The sequence below is a fragment of the Tamandua tetradactyla genome, chromosome 26, assembly GCF_023851605.1.
Source record: "Tamandua tetradactyla isolate mTamTet1 chromosome 26, mTamTet1.pri, whole genome shotgun sequence".
Taxonomy (NCBI): Eukaryota; Metazoa; Chordata; class Mammalia; order Pilosa; family Myrmecophagidae; genus Tamandua; species Tamandua tetradactyla.
This window is the reverse complement of record NC_135352.1, coordinates 15,794,990-15,811,554: the sequence shown is the minus strand read 5'-3', so window position 1 is coordinate 15,811,554 and position 16,565 is coordinate 15,794,990. Positions and strand designations below refer to the sequence as shown.

Genomic DNA, 16,565 nt, shown 5'->3' with positions numbered 1-16,565 from the left:
AAGATGGCTCCAAGATTCCCACCCTCTCATGGACATGCATTTTTAAATCCCCTGCCCTTGAGTGTGAGGGGAACTTGTGAATATGATAGGATATTACTCCGGTGACTGATATTGTATATGTCAAAGGTTAGAGGATGCGATTAAGGTCCCTAATCAATTGACTTTGAGTTATTCAAAAGAAAAGGTGTTCTAGAAGGGGCCTGATGTAATCAAGTAAACCTTAAAAGAGATCAGAAAGATTTGGAGTGAGTTAGGCTATCCTGACGGCCTTGAAGCAGCTTTTGTGTCCTTTCAGGAGCAAATGATTCTGCCAACAACCCTGTGAGCTTGGGAGAGGACCCGGAGCCTCAGATGACACCAGTCCCAGCTGACACCCTGATTTCAGCTTTCTGAGGTCCTTAGCAGAGAACCCAGTTGAAGTCTGCCTCTTACAGTGACACAATAAAGGACATTGTTTTAAGCCCCTCCATTCATAGTAATCTATTTTGCAGCAAAAATCTAAGAACACTATCTCTGAACAAAGGTTATACTGAGAGTATTGATTATTACTCAACGTGTTTTCTAACAAAGCTCTTTGTTTATTTTCCTTCCTCTGCATTCCCAATATAGTACTAGGGAAATAGCTCAGATTTACAAATCTATTCAACTTCAGCTTTCTAGTAGTGTTTAATCTAGCAATCTGTCTCTGTGCGATTATACACTGCTCCATTATTTCTATTTTCTTGGCCTCTCCTGGTTCAGCAAGGTCACTGAGTTCTGTGGAAGAAAAATTAATCTTGCTAGATTGCATTAATTATCACCCCCCTGAACCGCTCAACAGGGACAAATAACAAGCCTGACATAATTAGCGAACTAAAAGAGGCAACTATTTAGAGCCATCCGTCAAATAGGCCAAGATAAAGCTACCATAAATTGACAGCTTGTTTTTCCCCAAATGTGACAGTTGTCAGAAAAAGGTGTGATTTCCAGGTGTTATAAATTCCTGTCACAGACATCCAAACCACATGGGGTAATGCAGAACACATGGAAACAAGACAGCGTGTCTCTTGGGATGCCCCTTGAGGAGAAAAAAAACTGTAAACATATTGTTGGAGAAACACTAAATACATATGGACCCCTCTTACCGATTCACAACATCTATTCAAGACAACCCAGGTTTGTGTAGAAAAGAAACCTGTTAACTTGACTTATCCCAGCATTTCCCCAACTTTTTTGCTCGAGTCATTTCCTCGGCACATCTACCAAAATCCCTGAACATTGAAAGATTTTTGCATGGAAGATATTTTAGGGAATGCAGATTTAGAGATTTAAATTCATTATCTGTTTATTTATTCTGCCCCCTCTCTCTGATGATATTCCACTTTAAGTTGACAATATGTCAAGTGGTCAGAAGAATTCCTAGCATAGCTGCTCAGAAATAGAAATTGCCACCCTAACTTCACCTCAGGTCAATGCAAAGCAGAAACGCAGCCCACAATCTCTTCAGATAAAATGCATCCCCTGTAATGCAAGAATTTCAGGCACTAAAGATCAGTTATGTCTGAGCAATTCAAAGCATCCACCAGACATTTTCTAAGCAGTACATGACTAGCAAGGACCCTAGCAGAGCACTCATTTTGCAAACCCACAGAAAGTCCTGCCAAGGAGGCACCCAGGAGCGGATATAACCTAGGGGGCCCCTGGTAGAGGAAGAGGTAGAGTAGCCAGGCTGGAGAGTGGCAGTCAGCTACAGAACAAAAAGCTTGGGGGAAAAAACCCATGGAAAAAGAGCTGCCCCCACTTCTTAGGTAGGGCCCTGGACAGGCCTGGATGGGGAGAGTACTCAGAAGAAGGAAATGCCAATTTGCAACAGATATTAGATTTAATCAATCAGCCCCTGGAGGAAATTTCTTAAAGTTGAAAACAAAGGAGGAGGAAAGAGAGAAATGCAAGAAACTGAAACAATAAATCATTTTACATTTTGCATTAATTCCAAGATGCACTTTTTTTCCCCCCACATTTTATCATCTCTGAAATCTTTGTGCTTGGGATGTGCTTCTGATGGGCAATTTCTCCCAGTCACTGTCCATCAGGCATCAGCGTGGCCCCGTGGTCACTGATGCACAAGTACGACCTTGCTCACGATTGGAAGTGCTGTCGTTGCTTCAACTGGCTTATGTGCTTTGTCGGCACTGCACATGTTGGGTTTAATTGCTGTGTATAATGTCTTCAGGAAGATTATACCATAGTTCAGCACTGAGACCAAAACTTAACAATGCATTAAGAAAGGTGTGGAGACAGAGCGGTGGAGCGTGTATGGGGTATTTGCGAAATGAATACTCGTTAGAGGAGAAATTACTGCAATTCCATAGTTTCTTGCAAAACAACGGCCTGGGGCATTACAGCCTTGCTGGTGAAAGGGTCCCTGGACAGGCAGCATCACTTGGGAGGGTGTTAGAAAAGCAGAATCTCAGGTTCTACCCCAGACCTAATGAATCAAAATCTGTATTTTAGCAAAATCCCCAGGTGATCTGCACATACATTAAAGTTTGAAAGCACTGCTGTAGAGGATATAAAATGAAGCTATATTACAGTGAGTTATTGAGACACACGCCAGGGAACACCCATCAGACACCAAGCAGTGCAGCCAAAGGCAGGGCAAATTGCGAACTCCTTCAGAATCAATGAAAGACATTTCAATGAATGAGAGACTGGTGTGCCCAATTCACTCATCAGACAGAACTGTCATTAAGGAACTGTGTCATAATTGAATTGGCTTTTTTCCTCCCTCTCCTTTTGTGGTACATAAAATAATGATGTGATTTAAGGCAGAGAGGATTTTAGATTCAATTAAATATGGCAAGAATTATATCTGTAGGGACACTGTAAGAAATTAAAACGACAGGTTCTCCTTCAGCGAGGAGGGACCTGGGAGTCAGCAGACAGAGACAAAGGCACTGGCAGTTTAAGTGGGAGAACCAAGGATGCCAAGAAAGACTAGGAGCTGCTGGAGTTTATGAGTTGCTAGGGGAACTCACAGGGAGCTGAGTTTCCAGCGATGTGTCCTTCGGGTCCTCCCTGCCTGGGTTGTAGGGCTACATAATAATAATAGTGCTACTCAATCCCTTATTCTTTTCAGAGAATTTGTATAGCCATTACTTTATAATCGCTTTCTTTTAATTGTTAGCATTTTGCCCAGGGGCAAACTGGGGCTCAGAAAGCTCAGGTGACTTGCTCGAGAAAGAGGCTGTCAGAAATGGATGTACCACCCAGGGAGCCTGACACCTAGTTCACTGCTATTTCTTCTCCTGCCCCCGACTTCTTTGTAAAAACTGACTTCGCCATTAAGTCAAGGAGCGTTCTGATATGACTTTCAAATAAGTCATTGGATGATTGTGTTTCCTTTATTAGAAAGCATGTATATTCCTGGAAAATATCCAGGGCAGTGGTTACAGATGAGAAACATTGGCTTGTGTCTTGCTGCAAGGAAGGTAGCTGGTGGATGGTCTTCAGCTGTTACAACTTCTCATCCACTGGAGCTTTTCATGCCAAGGCCACATACCCCCATTCTGTTCCCACTAATAATTGAGCAGGTCAGGGTTACTTGAGCCAGGCTGTCCTGCCCAATGTGGGCATCCTCTGATAGTCAATCTTTGCTCTGAAGCTCTAAACATTCTGGCCAAGATCTTCTCCAAGAGTAGTGCAGACTGCTGCTCTCCTTACTCAACCTTCCTTTCTCAGCCTCCACCTTTCAAAGATATCGGACCTGCCATGTGACCTGAAGGTCTCCTCTTCCAAGTCCTGCTTTCTCCCCTTTCTCCTCTACAGGTGTTTCCTACAGTAAACCTCTTGCTTGTCTAAGCTGGCATCTGCTTCTCAGGGGATCTAAACTGGGGAAATGTATCTTAAGGGGAAACTTGTTACACAAATGTAATTGTGTGCTTATTAAGGCCATTAGATCCCTATTCCCTACAATTTGCCTTTCAACTCATCTAATTAGTTGCACTCGCTTATTATGAAATTTTTTTTTTCTCCAGGATTTTTCCTTTGAAACTATTGGTAGGTAGTAATATAAAAACAATGAAAGGGTGCTTGGGTGGTTCAGTGGTAGAATGCTCGCCTACCATGCAGGAGACCCGGGTTCAATTCCCAGACCATGCACCCCCCACACTCCACCCCTCAAAAAGGCAATGAAATTAAAAAAAGAAATAATACAAAGAAACCTTGTGCACCCTTTACCCACTTTCACCCAATGGCAACATCTTACAAAAACTATGGCCCAATATCACAAACCAATAGGGCATAAAATCATGAAAAGATGCTCAACTTCACTAGCGATTAGGGAAATACAAATTAAAACCACAGTGAGATATCCTCTTACACCTACTAGAATGGCCTTTATAAAAAACAAACAGAAAACTATAAGTGCTGCAGAAAACTATAAGTGCTGGAGAGGATATGGATAAATAGGTACAGTCATTCACTGTTGGTGGGAATGTAGAATGGTGCAACTGCTCTGGAAGGCAGTTTGGCAGTTTCTCAGGAGTATAAAATTACCATATGATCCAACGACCCTATCACTAAGCATATATTCAGAGGAACTGAAAGCAGGGATGCAAATGGACATTTTCACACTGATGCTTATGGAGGCATTATTTATGATTGCCAAGAGATGGAAATGACCCAAATGTCCATCAATGGACAAATGGATAACAAACTAGTATGTACATACTGTGGGATATTACACAACTATAAGACAGAATATAAGTCATGACACATGCAACAGCATGGATGAATCTTGAGAACATTATGTTGAGTGAAATAAGCCAGGTGGATCTATCAAACTACCTCACCTGGGGAACTCCTGATATTCTCTCAGGCATTAGGGCTCCCAATTTAGTAAGCCAAGCTCTCGATCTTGAGGCTTGCCCTCATGAAACTTATTTCTGCAATGGTAACTCTAGGCCTGCATGTAATTATGCCTGAGTTTCCCAGAGCAATTCTTTTGTTGGTCAGATGTGGTTCCTCTCTTTAAGCCAACTCTGCAAATAAACTCACTATCCTCCCCCTCTACATGGGACATGACTCCCAGGAATGTTAGTCTTCCTGGTGATGTGGGACATGACTTCGAGAGATGAATCTGGACCTGGCATCATGGAATTGAGAATGACCAAAAGGGGGGAAAGAAATGGAACAAAATAAAACTTCTGTGGCTAAGAAGTATCAAATAGAATTGAGAGGTCATCCCAGAGGTTATTCTTATGCAAGCTCTAGCCAGATATTTCAAACTACTCAGTATGCCATAATACAACCAACAATATTCCTGAAAACCCAAAGTGGTGCCCTGGCCTCTATCTAAGTCTGTATAAAAGTTTTTCTTAGTAAGTTTATTTTCTCAGAAACTCAAGGCCTCCAGATTGAGCTTATGCCAGATGAGTCCTGAAACCGAGAGGTACCAGTGTCTCCAAAAACAACAATCAAGTTCATTCCTTTACCCCAGAAGATCAACACCCTTTCCAGCATGAAGAAGTTAACATGGTCATTGCCCAGATATCCTTGAAGATTGAGAGAAAGATTAAATGAGAGGAAGGACGTGTAACTGAGAAATTAGGATTTTACAAATGACATGGCTACTGACTCATTATATATAGATATTTCTTTTTATAATCTAGTGTTTTATACTAGCCAGAAGGGAAGACATGAATTTGTTGAACTGTAATCCAGTAGCCCTGATTTTTTTTATCACAATTAAACTTTTTTTCCCTTCTTTTTTTTTTGTGAAGAATAACACACATACAAAAAAGCTATAAATTTCAAAGCACAGCACCACAATCAGTTGTAGTACATTTCAGACTTTGATATGGGTTACAATTTCACAATTTTATGTTTTTACTTCTAGCTGCTCTAAAATACTGGAGACTAAAAGACATCAATTTAATGATTCAGTGTTCATATTCATTTGTTACATTCTATCTTCTCTATATAACTCCACCATCACCTTCAATCTTTCCATCCCTTTTTTTAGGCAAGTCTAAATTTTTCATATTGGAAAGGTCTGTCACTAATATGGGTAGGGAGATGGAACTATCTGATGTTCTGGAGAGGCTGGGCTAGGTTTCAGGACTTCTCTGGAGCAGGGACCCATCTGGAAATTGTAGGTTTCTGGAAAGTTACTCTAGTGCCTAGAGCCCTTGTGGAATCTTATATTTTGCCCTAGGTGTTCTTTAGGATTGGCTGAAATGGTCCTGGTTGGAGGTTGGCAGGTTATGATAAGTAGCAAGGTCTACCTGAAGCAACCTCCAGGGTAAGAGCAACCTCCAGGGTAGCCTCTTGACTCTGTTTGAAATCTCTGCCACTGATACTTTATAAAAATAAATTTTTTTTAAAAGTCTATTATCAGAAACTTAAATACATGTTACCAGGGGCCAGGGTGGGTATAAGTGTTGGGCCATTAAGGTTTAATGGTACAGAATTTCTTTTTGGGGTGATGGAAAATTTGGGGGGAGGGTGGATGGTAGTGCCAACATTGTGAATGTAATTAACACAATGAATTGTATATTTGAAAGGAGTTAAAATGGAAAATTTGGGGTTGAATATATAAAACTAAAAATGTTAAGAATCATTAAAATATATATATCAAAGCCAGGATATTGACGTTGATACAGTTCAGGTAGGGGGCAACTCCATCACCGCAAGGATCTTCATGGGGCCCTTTTGTAGCCACATTCGCCTCCTACCCACACACACACTTTCCTAACTCCAGGCAGCCAGTAATCTGTTACCCATTTCTATAATTTTGTCATTTCAAAAATGTTGTAAAAATGGAGTCACACAATATGTAACTTTTGGGAATGGGCCTTTTTTAGTCAGCATAATTCCCTGGAGAGTCAACCAATTTTGCATGTATCGATGGACCTTTCCGTTTTGTTTATTTAACCACATATTCATTGAAGGACATCTGGGTTGTTTACAGTTTGGGGCTATTATGAGTAAAGCTGTTGCAAACATTTGTATACAATAACTTGTGAACACAAGTCTTCTTTTCTCTGGGATAAAAGCCCAGGGATACTAAAGCTGGGGCATATGTTAGTTGCATGTTTAGCTTTCAAAGCAACTGCCATGCTGTTTTCCAGAGTGACTGGACCATTTTATATCCCTACCAGCAATATAAATGCAATCCAGGTTCTCCATAACTTCACTAGCATCTGGTGGTGGTAGTATTTTTTATTTTAGTCATTCTGGTAGGTATGGCGTAGTTTTCTAGGACTACCATAATAAACTAGCACACATTTTTTTGGCTTAAAATGACAGACATATATTCTCTCACAGTTCTAGAGTCAAGAAGCTCAAAATCAAGGTGTTGATTTCCTTGCCTCTCTCCTAGCTTCTGATGGTTGATGACAGTCCTTGGAATTCCTTGGCTTGTGGCATCATAACTGCAACCTCTGCCTTCATCTTCATGTGGTCTTCTTCCTTGTGCATCCTCACTTCTTCTTTTTTCTATCTTTATTTTAACATGTGTTCCCCCTATTATTTACTTCTTTTTAATCCATAAGTTTTCCTCATCTGTCCATACCTTAGATAAAAGGAGCGTCGGACACAAGGTTTTCCCATTCACACAGTCACACACTGTGAAAGCTGTATCATTACACAATCATCTTCAAGAAATATGCTTACTGGAACACAGCTGTACAGTTTCAGGCACTTCCCTCTAGACTCTCTAATACACCTTAAACTAAAAAGGGGATATCTATATAATGTGTAAGAATAACCTCCAGGATAACCTCTCGTCTCTGTTTGGAATCTCTCAGCCACTGACACTTTATTTTGTCTCATTTCTCTCTTTACCCTTTTGGTCAAGAAGATTTTCTCAATCCCTTGATGCTGAGTCCCAGCTCATTCTAGTATTTCTGTCCAATGTTGCCAGGGAAGTTTACACCCCTGAGAATCATGTCCCACATAGAGAGGGGGAGGGCAGTCCTCACCTCTTCTTATAAGGGCACCAGTCATTGGACTTAGTGCTCATCCTAACCCAGCATGTCCTCATGTTACATTAACTAATTATTTGTCCAAAGATCCTATTCCCAAATAGAATTCTCATATTCTGAGGTTCCAGGCAGAAAGGTATTTGGGAAGACTCAGTGCAGGTGTGTGGTGATATCTCAGTGTTCTTTTTCTATTAGAGAAGTGAAACGTTTACAGAAAAATCATGCAGCAAATGCAGAGTTCCTGTATACCACTGTATTATTAACACCTTGCATTAGCATAGCATGTACTATAATTGATGAAAGAATATTATCATTATTGTACAATTAGCTATAATGATTTAGGTTCATTGTGTTGTACGGTTCTATGTCATTTTTTTAAAAATTTTATTCTAGTTTTACATGTATGTAAGTATGTATAAAACACCTAGATTTTCCCCTTTTAACCACATTCAAATATGTAATTCAAGGCTATTAATTGCATTCACAATGTTGTACTGCCATCACCACCATCCATTACCAAAACTTTTCCATCTCCCCAAATAGAAACTCTGAGCAATTAAAACATTAACTCCCCATTCCTACTCCCATCCTTGGCCCCTGGTAACCTACATTCCAGTTTCTGACTCTAAGGATTTGCTTATTCTAATTATTTCATACCAGTGAGATCAGAGATATGACCTCAGTGGTTTTGATTCATATTTCTTGGAGGCTAATGATAGTGTATATCTTTTTATTTGCTTATTTGTCATCTGTATATTGCCTTTACTAAAATATCTCTTCTGATCCTTGGCCTATGTGCTGGAGTGTTTGCTTTTTCACTCGTGAGCTTTGAGAGCTCTTCATATATTCTAGATACTAACCCTTTGTCAGAAATGTGGATTGGAAATATTTTTTCCCTGTCTATAGTATGTATTTTAATCCTCTTAACAAAATATACTGAAGACAAAATTTAAAACATTTTGAAGTCCAATTTATCAATTTTTCCTTTTATGGATTGTGTATTTTACATTGTATCTCATGGTTATTTATCTAGATTTAGAGCCCAAAGATTTTCTCCTGTGTTTCTTTTAATACTGTTATGATTTTACATTAAGAGATGATACATTTTGAATGAAATATTTTTGTTTAGTGTACGAGCCTTAGGTTGAGGTTAATTCCCTTCCCCCGTCCCCATGAATGCTCTAGCATCATTTGTTGAGAAAAGACTATCTTCCACTGAACTGCATTTGCATCTTTGTCAAAAATCAGCTGGGCATATTTGTGTAGGTCTATTTGTGGGTTTCCTATCCTGTTTCATTGATCTGTATGACTATTTCTCTGCCATTACCACTTCTTAATTATTCTAACCATATAATCTGACTTGAAATATAGTAGACTGATTCCGTGTACTTAATTCTTCTTTTTCAAAATTTCTTTAGCCACTCTAATTCCTTTGCCTTCCTGAATAAATTTTAGGGTATATTTGTCAATATGCATGAAAATCTTGCTAGGACTTTGATAGAAATTATATCAAAACTGCACATCATGCTGGAGACCCAGGTTCGATTCCCAGTGCCTGCCCATGCTAAAAAAAAATAACAAAAAACAAAAAACTGTACATCAATTAGGGGAATATTGGCATCTTTACTTTATACAGTCTTCCAATCCATGAACATGATATGTCTCTCCATACTGTGTTAAAAATCATCTCTGAGGACGGGCCACGGTGGCTCAGCAGGCAAGAACGCTTTCCTGGAATGCCAGAGGACCCAGGTTCGATTCCTGGTGCCTGCCCATGTATATAAAAAAAAAAAATCATCTCTGAGATTTTTTAAATTAGTAATTGTTTTTATTATGTAAGTCTTATCCATATTTAGTTAGATTTACACCTATGTCTTCTTCTTTTTTGAACACTGTGTTTTAAATTTCAGTGTCCAAGCATTCATTGCTAGTTTATAGAAGTATAATTGAGTTTTGTATATTCATCTTATATCTTGTAAATGTACTTATTTGTTATAGGAGCATTTTGTAGAATCTTCTGGCATTTTTTGTGTAGAAGATCATATTTGCTGCAAATACAGACCATTTTACTTCTTCTTTTCAACCTGTATGCCTTTCATTTCATTTCCTTGTCTTATTGGAATGGGTAGAACTTGCAACACTAGGATGAGTTAAAGCAGTGAGAGTAGACATCGATGATCTTTGTTCCTGATCTTAGCAAGAAAGCATTCAGGTGTTTATCCACAAGTATAATGTTAGCTATAAGGTTTTTGTACATTCTCCTTATGTACAATGTCCCCTTTTGTTCCTATTTTTCTGAGAGTTTTCATCATGAATCAGTATTGACTTTTGTCAAAATGCCCTTTCTTCTTTGATTGGTATGATCGTGTGATTTTTCTTTGTCCTTTTAATATGGTAGATTACATTGATTGATTTTCAAATATTGAACCATCCTTGCATCCCTTCCATACACCCACTTGGTCATGACACATAATTCTTCTTACTATTGCTAAATACAATTTGCTAATATTGTGTTAAAGATTTTGATGTCTATATTCATAAGATATTGATATATATCTTTCTTCTTTTATATTTTACGTTTGGTTTTATTGCTAACTTCCTAAATAAAATTGGGAATTGTTCCCTCCTCAACTATATTCTGGAAGATATTGTGTAGAATTGGTATTCTTTCATAAATATTTGGTAGACTTCTTCAGTGAACCCGTCTGAGAATGGAGATTTCCTTTCTTTTGAATTTTTAAGTTACGATTTAATTTCTTAAATAGTTATAGGGCTATTCAAATTATCTTATTTTGTCTTGAGTTGTAGTAGTTTGAGGTTTTTGAGGAGTTGGTTCATTTCCTCTAAGATGCCTTATTTGTAAAATTGAGCATAGTATTCCCTTATTATCCTTTTGATGCCTGCAGAGTCTGTACTGGTAACCCCTCTTTAAGGGGCTCTTTTTTTTATTCTTTATCAATATTCTCAGAAGCTTGTCAATTTTATTACTCTTTTTAAAAAACAATCTCTCTTTTCATTGATTTTCTGTATTACGTTTTCTGTTACATTTCTTTTATTTTAACTATTATCTTTATTACTTGCTTCTATTTGTTTTGAGTTTATTTTGCTCTACTTCTCTACTTTTTCTAGGTTCTTGAGGTGAGGGCTCAGATTGATTGACTTTCCCTTTTTTTTTAAAGTATGTATTCAGTGCTATAAATTTCTCTCTCAGCATTGCTTTAGCTCTGCCCACAAATTTTGATATTTTGTTTTTTCATTCACTCAATATATTTTTTGTTTCCTCTGAGAATTCCTCTTTGATCTGTGGATTATTCTAAAGTGTGTTGTTTAGTTTCCAAGTGTTGGGAGATCTTCCTCCTGCATTTTTATTATTAATTTCTACTTTGATTCCAAACTATAACATACCATGGAGAACACACTATGTTGAAATTTGTTGATGTTTTTTCTAGCCCAGAATCTAGGCTCCCTTGGAATATGTTCTGTGGGTACTGGAAAAGATATATAGTCTACTGTTATGGGGTCAAGTGTTCTAAAAATGTTGATCAGCTCTTGTTTGATGCTTTGTTCTATATTTTTGCTCTTTTTTGGTATAGTTGCTTTATCAATTGCTGAGAGATAGTGTTGAAGTCTCTAACTATAGAAAAAAACTTACATATTTTTTTCTTTCAGTTGTATAAACATTTTGCACCTTTGTTGTAGTGTATACACACTTAGGATTGTTTAATGTTCTAGATGAGTTGACCTTTTATAAATGGATAATCTCTCTCGCATGTAAGTTTTTTTTGTTCTGATTTTTACCTTATCTCATGTTAATTTAGTCACTCCTGACTTCTTTTTTTTCTAAGTTTTTTTTTCCCTTTATTAGAGAAGTTTTGGGTTTACAGAACAATCATGCATAAAATGCAGGATTCCCACACTCCACCAACGCCTTGCACTGGGATGGGACATTTGTCACAATGGATGATAGCATGTTTTTATCATTGTAATAGTAAACCCTTACTTCTCTTGATTGTTTGCATGATACGTTATTTTTATCCTTTTGCTTTCAACCTGTCTATATTGTTATATTTGAAAACGTTTCCTATAGATAGCAAATAGCAGAGTCATGTTTTTTAAATCCACTTTCCCATTTTCTGTCTTTTACTTGGTGTATTTAAATGATTTAAATGTAATGTAATTATTGATATGTAAAGGCTTAACTTCGCCATTTTATATGTTATTTCCTGATTGTTCTTTTCTTCATTTTTCCTGACTTCTTGTGGGAAAAATGTTTGCTTTGCATGGACTGTCCAGAGTTTTTAGCTGTACTTTGCGGGAAGTAAAGGGAAAAGTGTATCTATTTCACCTAGCTGGAAGAAGTCCTATTTTTGTAAATAAAGTTTTATTGGAGCACAGCCAAGGCCATTTCTTTATATATTGTCAATCTGTTTCAGTTTGCTAGAAGTGTTGGGAACGGGTTGGCTTTACAATGGGGACTTATTAAGCTACACTTTACAGTTCACAGGCTATGAAAATGTCCAAATTAAGGTATCAGCGGGAGGATATCTTCTCTGAAGAAAGGCTGCTGGCAGCTGGGACACCTCTGTCCCCTAGGCAGGCACAGGACAGGCATCTGCTGGTCCTTTGCCCCCAGGTTTCTTTGCTCTCAGCACCTGGGTCCCGGGGCCTCCTCTCGGTCTGTGGGTCCTCTCTTAGCATATCTGGGGCTTTTTCCTCTTTAAGTCCTCTCAGCTCTTTCGGTCCTTTATCCTCTCATACAGATTCCAGTAAAGGCTCAAGACCCACCTTGAATTGGGCGGGTCACATCTCGATTGAAACAACCTCATGCAAAGCCCCACTCACAACAGATCTGCACCTCCAAGAATGGACTAAAAGAATACGACCTTTGCAGGGAGCACATAACAGCTTCAACCAAGCACAGGACCTAAATACAATGGCATGTGTCCTTATAGGAGAGAGGCAGAGAGAAATTGTGCTTCAGAAGAGGAAGATGCAATGGACCATGGAGACAGAGATTGGAGAGATGTAGGCACAAGCCAAAGAATGCCAGCAGCCACGAGAAGCTGGAAGAGGCAAGGAACAGATTCTCCCCTATAGCCTCTGGAGGGAGAACAAAACCTTCCAAATTTCTAGCCCCCAGAATTGTAAGAAAATACATTTCTATTGTACTTAAGCCCCCAAGTTTGTGGCAAATTGTTACAGCAGCCACAGGAAAATAATACACCCTAATACACCCCAACTCCAATGGAGCCGAATACTTTCATGGGAGCCTCCCCATAAAAGGCAATACATGAACTGGAAGGAACAAAACCCTGCTCACTTGTCAGGTCTCCTTCCACTTGGGATAAGTGAGTATCTGGAGGATGGGGGCATCTCACGTAGCTGCAAAAAAAGGTCTCTCCCAGGATGCTCTGGAAGTCCCTATTCTCAGAGAAACCTGGAACCTTCCAGCAAAACAAGAAGCATTGCTTCTAGGCATCTTCTTTTACCCCCAAACTCCCAAGCCCATCTGTGCTGAAGCTATAGATCAAGTTCTAAATAAAAGTTGGGGATAATGTCAGTTGAGGAAGAAGAAATGAGAGGCATTTAGTGAAGTCTCTCACTGAGAATGCTCTCTACCTGTCGGGTGTACTAGAGTTTAAAAAGAAAGGCAGCTCATTTTATTCCTCTTCACCCTGGAAGTAGGTACAGGATTGTTCTCGTTTTTACAGATGAGCAAGCTGCAGCTCAGAGAACTGAAGTCACTAAATACCAAAGCAGCTCTGAATGGCTTTCCCCTGTTCAGTACACACCAATTACAAGGGAATTCTCAAGGACCCCGCTCTGCCTTTTAAAAGAAGGTCCTAGCAAACCCTGATGTAGGCACCGTTTGTCTGTCACTATCAATTTTCTTCTTCCTTTCCCTCTCCACACACATGCGCACACACACACACAATTTAATGGCAAGAGACCAGTTTGGTATACTGTGTTTTACTCTCTGGGATTTGCTGACATCTGCTGACACATGGAAGGATAGCACTGAGTGAAAACAAGTCTCCTAAAAAGGCGCAGCTTGCTGGAAGCAGCAGGGCAGAGGAAGCCAGTAGAAATGTCATTAAAGAAGGCAGTGAAGATAAGGGCAGAGAGCACAAGAAATGAGACCTGTGCATAGCTGCAGACCCGAGGCCATGCTGTTAGATTCCCAGGACTTCCCATTGTGCCATATAAACCCTGAGTGTGGATGGTCTGACACAAGGCCTTGGACGTTGTGTTCTAGGCAGCATGTAATAGGTGTTTAATTTCTAATATTGTCAATAATAAAACCATCTTAGCCACTCACTGTGTCTTAGTTTGTTAAAGCTGCCGGAATGCAATGCACCAGAAATGGACTGGCTTAGGCAGCTGGATTTCCTTTGGCTTTCTCTGTCATGTGGGAAGGCACCTGGCAATGTCTGCTGGCCCTCCTTTCCAGCTTCTGGGTTCACACGGTTTTGCCCTTCCTGCATCTCCAAATGTCTGGGTCTGAGCTGGCTCTGTGCACTGAGCTGAGGTGCTGGGCTGCTTAGTTCTCTTCTGACCTCTCTCTTTTAAGCCTCCAGCTGACATGGGTAAATAAAAAATATTCAATATAATCCTTTAGCTGAAAAATGCTTAGTATATTCTTCGCTAGCTAAAAAACTGGCATAATCATTTCACTCAAGCAACCTTGAATTATTTTAAGCATAAAAAGCCTTTGTTGAAATAGTTTGCTGTTGATCTAATCTCAACTAAAGAAAAATTTACTCTCTGTTCCCAGAAGCCCTCTCTTGCTCTGCTTGCAGGAATAAAACATCACATTTGAACTAATATCAGCACCTCCCTCCTCTAGAAGTACAAGTTCAAAAGCCTGAATGGTCAGCAAAGAAAGAAGGGTCTGCCCGGCAGCAGGATATGCTGAGCAAACAAAATGAAGCAAGTGACTATTGCTTAATTTTAATGAATCATGTGATGTTTACTTAGGTTTTTGGGGGGGGGGGGGTTTCCCCCCCTGCTTTCTTCTTTCTTCACCATTTCTTTGTCTATTTGGGGGTTCTAAAAGTTTAGACCACCCTTCCCACTCCAAATTGGTTTTGGAAAGTTTTTCCTCCAGTTCCTAGATGATTCGCCTTTAATAAACTCATCTTCTCATCAAAATAAACTTATTTCTCCATTTGACACAGGACCAGGCGGTCCTGACTATTGAGGATGGTGCTTTCTGGAAGTAACACAGATAGTTGAATTAAACATTACCCGCTGCAGATGTAATCAGCCACAAACGCATTTCACATCACAGAACAACTGAGCGCCATCCCCTCGCCAAGTTTATACTTGAACCTAGCTACTACAGTGAGTTTTAGTTTGCTAGTGCTGCCAGAACGCAGTATACCAGAAATGGACTGGCTCTTATAAAGGGGATTTATTTAGTTATAAATTTACAGATCTTGGAGGAAAGGCGGGTAGTTTTTAGCTGAGTTCCTCTTCACATGGGAAGGCACACTGCCATGTCTGCTGGTCTTCTCTCCTGACTTCTGGGTTCAGATGGCTTTCCCGGGGGCAGCTCCTTTCTGCATGCCCAAACATCTGTGTCTGAGCCAGCTCTGAGCTCTGAGCTGCATTGTGTTGGGCTGTGCAGAGCTGTTGCTTTCTTTTCTGACTTCTTTCAAGCCTCACTCATTGCAGCAGTCACTCCCTTTAACCGACCTCCAATATGAGAAGACATAGATGAATTTCACATGCTGATGAAATTCACACGGCCACAGAACAGCTGGGCACCATCACCCAGCCAAGGTGACACCTGAACTTGACTACTACACACTGGGAAACCCTGAGAGAATTACTATGACTCTTTGCCCCTGCTTCCTGGAGGCCCTCGCGTAGAATATTTTAGAACCACTCTAACCAAAATCTCATCAGCACAAGGTATGCTTAGATTAAAAACAAACACGAACCTAAATATACACCTAAAAAACTCATTTCCTCTTGCCAGTACCTATTGGATCTAAAGGCGGGAACAATGCCTGGATTTTTAAGATCATGAAGTACCATCTCCTCCCACAAGATGGTGCCAAAAGTTGAGCTTCAAGCTGGCTGCCAGTTTCAGTACATTGGGCAGCGGTTACCAGTATTTTCCAGCTTCTAACACTGCTTTAAATGTGTTGGGATCACTAAGCAAGATAATAGTAAGCGCATCCATCCCATCTATATCTCCCCCACATCAGACACCCCGTTATTCACGATTTACTCCTCCAACACAACCACTGAAGTATGTACAGATGAGACCTCCAATCTCCAACACTTTGCCTTCCTCCCCAGTCCAACTCTCTCCAATCTCAGAGAGCATCAAAATGCCAAAACATGCTGCCTCACAGATGCCACTTCTTCCTCAACTTAGATGACAAAAAAATAAAAAATAAAAAAGGAAAGAAACTCCTGTCTACTGAGTATTACTGTTTCTGGCATTTGCACATAATCCCTCGATCCCAAAATTAATAGTAATAATCATAATAGGAACCAATTGGGGGAATTTGCTAACAGCCAAGTACCATGCTCAGTGCTTGCATACATTATCTAATTTAGTTCTCCCAGGATCCCTCTGAAATG

At 39.7% G+C, this 16,565-nt stretch overlaps 1 long non-coding RNA gene across 2 annotated transcripts in view; it reads left to right on the top strand.

Moving 5' to 3' along the window:
• The window catches only part of LOC143669709 (uncharacterized), a 35,604-nt gene extending 20,499 nt beyond the window's left edge, over positions 1-15,105 (top strand). The window contains exon 3 of one of the 2 annotated variants that reach the window (XR_013169002.1): positions 14,768-15,105. This is a non-coding gene — a long non-coding RNA (uncharacterized LOC143669709). Of the gene's footprint in view, positions 1-295; positions 463-14,767 lie in introns of those variants that run through there. The other variant, XR_013169001.1, reaches the window with a different exon arrangement.
• The last annotated feature ends 1,460 nt before the right edge of the window (positions 15,106-16,565 follow it).